This window comes from Benincasa hispida, chromosome 6, assembly GCF_027475165.1.
Source record: "Benincasa hispida cultivar pf3 chromosome 6, pf3_genome.v1.1, whole genome shotgun sequence".
Taxonomy (NCBI): domain Eukaryota; kingdom Viridiplantae; phylum Streptophyta; class Magnoliopsida; order Cucurbitales; family Cucurbitaceae; genus Benincasa; species Benincasa hispida.
In genome coordinates this window covers 27,662,480-27,669,652 of record NC_143483.1, presented here as the reverse complement: position 1 = coordinate 27,669,652, position 7,173 = coordinate 27,662,480, and positions in this window count along the sequence as shown.

Sequence of the window (7,173 nt, the reverse complement as noted above, 5' to 3'; positions counted from 1 at the left end):
GGTGGTATCCTCACTCAGTTCGTGGATTGAGTGAGACTCGATTGGTTTCTAGGTTGTGTTCGTGCTGTGTACCGGTCATTGCGTTTAAGTGTGCTGTTCTTGGACGATTGGAGATTGATTGAGGGAGTCTTGAAGAATGGTTCTTCAAAGGTATGCATCATCTATCCCTTGTATCATCGTTTAGCGTGCTGTAATTTCTTGTTGTGCATAACCTGTTAGTTTCCGTTTTAGGATGTAATCGATTGTGTCTAATTTGAATGAAATTTGGAATGATCTCTTCCACTGCTCATGGAAATCCTCGTGTTTAATTTCCTTCAATTGGTATCAGAGCCAGGTTATTATGATATTCTAAATTTTATTTCTGTTTTGAACTTCTTTTACTATCGTGCTGGGTTTTTTGCATTGCGTTTAAGTGTTAAATGCATTTGTGAATGTATTGATGAATGTTTACGGGATGGTTGCCTCTGTTTAAAGCTTTCTTTATGATTACAAAGTATTAATTTGTAAGGGCCCCTACGTTTTTTGGGCATAATCAACAAGCAATCGAGTCTGTAATTCAAAGTGTATGAAGTTATTGAGTCGTTCATGATGAAGTTTCGAAGCATGGAGATGTAGTTCTCATCAAGGAAGAAGACCAAAGGTTGGTCGTATCGTGTAGCCTAAGGTAAATGATTTTTGAGATTTGACTAAACGATCGTGTAGAAAAGTCTACTCGATCGTGTATTATTTACTAAATGATGCTAAACGATCAGGTAAAGCGTTTACTCTATCGTGTAGCGTTAGTTGCTCAATTGCGTGGATGATGGAGGTAAACGATCGCGTAGAGCATTTGATGCTCATCGTTTAATAAAAGGCGTGCACACTAAACGATCGTGTAGTTAGCATGCATCATCATATAGTCACTGATTACATGATCACCTGGTATACGATACCTTGACGCTTGCTCCATGATTGTTTAGACGATCTTGCTTCACTGCATCGTTTTCGTTTGGCCGATTGCTTAAGGCTTGCGTTGCAAGATGCACACTCATGATCACGTGCCTTTTTGCTTCATCGCATAGTCAAAGGTACACGATCGTTGCTAAATGATCGTTTATGCTCACACAGCGTTGGTAAATGATTGAGTAAAGAGTTTACTCTCTCGTGTACGCGATCACAAGGAGTTTGGTACACGATCAAGAAGATGCTTTCTTGGCCTAGATAGTTCAAGACCCGGTTCGTCTGTTTGAACTGGAGACTCATTGTGCTTTGTAATAGTTAGCTTTGGTTTTTGAGGATTTGAGGCTAATTATCCCAGTTCATAAACTTTTATTAAATGTACATGGGATGTTTGTTGTTTATATGCCATAGTGTATGACATATAGATTTGAAACCTACCTTAGGTTATGCAATTATTCATGCATCATATATTATAAATGTTATAATATAATTTTTGGGATGATGAAATTACAAGAAAGCATGTGCATGCATCATGAAATATAAGAGTTATATTTATGCATGGATTAAGCATATTCATGCATCATCTTTATATTATAAGAGTTATAGTATAAGGGTGTATGGAAGTATGTATGCTTGGTTCGTTTCTGCATTATATAAATAAGGGTGTATGAAAGCATGTATTCTGGGTTCATTTTTGTATTATATAGTGTTATATAAAAGTAGCAATGAATGAACAATGCATGGAGCATGACACTTAGACTTGTTTATAAAAGTTATAAATGCCTTGTATGTGTAGCTTCACATTGTGTTGGTTTTAGTTGTTTCCTATTATAAGCATTATAATGGAAATTAGAACTAAAATAAATAAGAAAGAGTTGCATGCAGACTTAGGCGAACTCCTGTTTTAAAAGGGTTTTAAAATTGGATTGAGATAGACCTAAGTTCAAGGTTCAAATGAGATTAGATACCTAAGATTATTCTTTATAAATCAGCTTAATAGGATTAAATTGATTGGCATAAAATATTAAATTTGTATTAAAACTATCCATAAGGGACCTTTTGTCTAAGGCAGGTTGTATCTAGGTTGGGGTACTTAGGCTGACGGAAATGGAACACCCCTACTTGGGAACCTACCTGGAAAGGTGAATTAGATAGATTTTATGCAAGTATGCGACACTTGATCAAAAACTTCGTTGAAGAATTTAATGAATGATGACCAAAAGTTATTCAACTTTCCAAGGTAAACGTTACTCTTAAGAAAACCTAAAAAGTCACTTAGTTAAAATCCTTCGCCGTGTTTTTTCTAAGTAAACTAAACCTTAGTTTATAAAATACCCAGTGGGAGGAAGAGATATATATGATATGTCAATGACTCCACTCACGTTTCTCCCTGAATGTTCATGCCGTGAGATTCATGCTTGGCCTCGTGGTTCCTTAGGAACATCCCCCTTCGAATTGTGTTTGCATGAGTCAATATCAAGGTGGACGAAGAAAGTATTTATAGTAACTGGGTGAAGGGTGTGTGTCAACACATCCTACAGTCTCCTTCATTAGTTCACACTGTGAGATCTTCTTGCATTCCCTCATGGCGCCCTGGGAGCGTCTCCTTTTGGATGGGTTTTGTGCAGTTGGTCAATATCAAGGTGAACTCTAGAAATGGATAGGGTCACTTTAGTTTTTGTCCCAATCGGATATTTTCCCTTCGGATTGGCTGCTTGGGGCGGAACTCTATGGCCTAAAATGACGGGTCACACTTATAGGAAATTGTTAAGCAAGTTAATGATTCTTGACCAAATCAATGATGACTAGACATTATAGGAACAAGAGTTGTTCTGGTATTAATGGATGGTTGAGAATGTCTTAATTCAGAGGAGGGATAAAATAACTACCCTTCGGTGGCTTTTGTCCTAAACCTTTGAAGCATTATTGCAAAACTAGATGCCACACAGGGTTCATTTCAGTTTTTCTAAACCGTATTGGATGTTATTTTTTGAACGAGTATTTGTTAAGACCTATCGTAGGTCAATGTGTTTGTTTTTTAAGCAACATGTTTGATTTTCCGTTAGTTGCTTCTAATTTGACCGATTACATACATTGGAAAGAGTCTGTTAAAACATATTTCATGGTAAACGACTTCGAGTTTACCATGGTTGAGAAATATCCTCATGTCTCGACCCTTGATGGACCGAGAAATGTTTGGTATGCATATGATTTGTGGATAAAGGCTAACTTGTTGGACCGACTTCACATTTTGGCTGCATACCTGATGCATTGGCTAAAAGGGTTGAAAACATGGTAATTTCACGTGAGATCATAGACTCGATGCAAGAATTGTTTGAACGTTAGTTCTTACTTTTTGTGCACAAAGGGATGAATGAAAAAGAAACCAGTAGTGTGAGTTCCCAAGATTACCTCCAGTTAGAGAAAGCAAGTGTTGCTGAATCTGATGAAGTCCATCAACGAGAAGTGTTCTCTAAAATGGAACTTGAAGCTTATTTAGGTTCTAATACTGATCTCACTACTCTTCAGAAGAGGAAGAAGTCTAAAGACAGTAAATATGATTTATTGGTCTTGGAGACGTGTTTGGTAGAGAATGATGATTCTGTCTAGATCCTTGATTCAGGTACTACTAACCACGTCAGTTCTTCCTACCAAGGATTTAGTTCTTGGAAAACGTTGTCAGATGGAGAGTTGACTCTCCAAGTCCGTACTGGTGAGGTTGTTTCAGCTGTTGTTGTGGGCAGGCTGAAGTTATTTTTGGACAAGAAACGTTATCTGTTACTAGATAATGTTTTTGTAGTTCTTCATATCAAGAGGAACTTAATCTCGATTTCTTGTTTCATTGAAGAAGGTTATACTGTCTCCTTTTCTTATAGTAAAATGTTTATTTTTAAGAATGGTATGGAGATTGGTTTTGGTTCAATAAAAAATAACTTGTATGTGCTAAGGCCGTTGGTCATAAAAGCCATGCTTAATATTGAAATTTTTAGTACAGCGACAACTGCAAAATGACCAAAGGTTTCTCCTAAGAAAAACCTTCATCTTTGGCATCTAAGATTAGGCCACATCAACCTCAATAGAATCGAGCAATTTGTGAAATGTGGACTTCTAAAGAGTTTAGAAGAAAACTCCTTGCCGGTATGTGAATCATGCCTAGAAGGCAAGATGACCAAACGAACTTTTACTGGAAAAGGTTATAGAGCCAAGGAAACCTTGGAGCTTGAACATTCAGAACTCTGTGGTTCGATGAGTGTTAGAGCTCGAGGTGGGTATGAATATTTCATCTCTTTTATAGATGATTATTCAAGATACGGGTATCTATACCTAATGCAACGTAAGTCTGATGCCCTTGACAAGTTCAAGGACTATAAAGCTGAAGTTGAAAACTTGTTAGGTAAGAAGATAAAAACACTACGATCTAATCATGGTGGAGAGTATATGGACCTTTTCAGAATTATATGATAGAACATGGAATCATGTCCCAACTCTCGACCCCAGGTACACCTCAGAAGAATGGTGTATCAGAAAGGAGAAACAGAACCTTGTTGGACATGATTCAGTCTATGATGAGCTATGCTCGTTTTCCAGGTTATGAACCTTGTAGAGGAGTTTTGTAACTTTGTGAGACGAACTTTGACATGAAAGGTCAAGAAAGAGTCCGAAAAGGACGAATTTTGGGGTTTTACGTGTCGAAATATGCTCCAAGTCAAAATTTGGACGAAGTTTGATTCAAAAGATACTTATGAACCCTGGAGAGGAGTTTTATACCTGTGTCGACGAACTTTGACACGAAAGGTCAAGAAAGAATCTGAAAAGAACGAATTTTGGGTTTTTACGTGTCAAAGACTAATTTATGGGATTTGCAGTGGAGACTGCATGTTACATTTTGAACAACGTTCCCTCGAAAATTGTTTCTCAAACACCTTTTGAGTTGTGGAGAGGCCATAAAGGTAGCTTATGCCACTTAGAGATTTAGGGATGTGATAACTTGTAGAAATACAAGTTATTTATACTGTTTTATTTAGATATTGTGGCCAACAGAAAGGAAAGTTGTGTCAATTGTATAGAAATTGGTTAAGAAATACGAGAATTATACATTGCCGTCAAATACACCCATTGACACCATTGCGATGGTAGAATAGAATGTTTATGATCTGTTTTGCAGGTAATAAAAAATAACACTGCATGTGGACAAACGATCGAAGATCTGAAGAGCAACGCAATTATGGAGGATTCTGACACGTGTACAACTGACCGTTGTGTAATTCCGAAGGGATTGATTGCATAACAGAAGGAACATTTACTCCACCATCTACGGAATTGCCATAATAATACAGTGGGGACCACACTGCAGAGAATTAACTAGCGCCTATAAATAGCCCTCTCAAATTCTCTGAGAGGTATTGGATGGAATTTCATTAAATTAAATTTCATTCAGTCCGATGCTTGAATACATAGAAAAGTGTATATACTGATCTGAAAGAGAGACTGGTTGAGCGACTAATCTGAGCAGATCCGAGAAGAATCAAGAGACAAGGCCGAAAGGTGATCCTCCGGGCAAGAATTGTTCCTATCCCCACCTTGAAGCTCTGTACGAGGTCACTTCTACCAGACGCCCTTCGTTCCATTCATTCCACACGCCGGCAAACAAATCCACCGTTCAGATCCGTGTCAAGACGTTGACACTCTTCTGTATTTGTTTCTATCTCTTCATCATCAATTGTATTCATCTCACACCATATATCAGACGCTTAATTCTATAATTAAATGTTTTGATCATATCCACTATCATATTTCATTCTATTTCCGTTCACCCACAATTCACTTTCTTCATGATGTTTTCTTAATCCCTTGATAATTAGTATGAATTAAACAAGTAATTAATTGGGTTAAGGAACTAATTATGTTTAGCCAAAGCATGATAGACGACATCTTCACCTGTGACAGAAGTGAAGATGTCTTCCAATCTATCAAGAGAAGGTTGGAATGCTAGACGACATCTTCACCTATGACAGAAGTGAAGATGTCATTCTAATCTATCGACAGAGAGTTTGAAGAATGCGTTAACTAAAGCGAGAAGTACTTCTAGAGATGGAAGCAACCTTGCATTCATCACGTTCATCCCAGCTTCACCATAGGGATATAGGAATGCGGCCGATCACCGAGAGGTGTACACCAAGGGAAAGTAGAACCTTAGTTACATCTTGAACGCAATTAACTAACTTGCGACGTTTGTACTAATTATACTTTCTCCTTTTGATTCATTCATAAAGCCTTTCCACCGCATAACACGATCCTTTGTATAAACTTGACAGCCAGTCTCGATCTAAGCATCATGTATATAATGTATATCGTATCTTGCATCACGTTAGCTTAAGTTTATCGCACTTTATTTTATTAACGCAACTTTACTTTATCGCAATTTACTTTCTTATACAAACACACACTTCTTTTAATTGTAAAATCGGTCACATATATCACGAGCGCAACTCATTAACGACAACAATCCCTATGTTCGACCTCGGATTACTCTGAGAAACTTGCGTTGAAATTATACTTGGTTTCAGCGCAAGGAAACTTGTGACAACGCATAGCATACTACAAGCAATTCATTGATAACACATATATCTAAAAGTAGTATCGCAACATCCATCCCATCCATATCATCCATTTTTATGCATTACAAGTTATGGTGTCGTGACATGAGCTTGTATCATTTATCCATTCCACATGTGTTAAATCCATGTCATCAAGTTTATGGCGCCGTTGTCGGGGACATAAGCTTGAATCATGAATCATTTTCTCCACCATCATTCCATACATATTTTTATGTCAAAAAGTTTATGGCGCCGTTGCCGTGGATTGGTAACGGTTATTGTTGAGTACGTTTGTGATATTTTGCAGGATAGATCTCTTTGTATTGGCTGTTCAATGCGAAGAGTAGTCTGACGGTTTATGAGCACTGAAACTGATCCAGAGTTCAAGGTTGACCTAGAGATCGAGCGTACATTTCGCGCAAGGAGATGCCAGAACCGAGCAAGGCGAAAGAGAGCCAACATGGCAGAAAACAACAATGATAATGTGGCACCCGAAGTAAATCAAAAGGTTAAGAGGTGGGCTCATTCACTGGAGCCAAATGAGATAACGTCCTGGGATTAGTTGGTTGAACGGTTTATGAAAAAGTTCTTCCCTTCGGTAGTCAACGCAAGAAGACGAAAGAACATGCTGAACTTT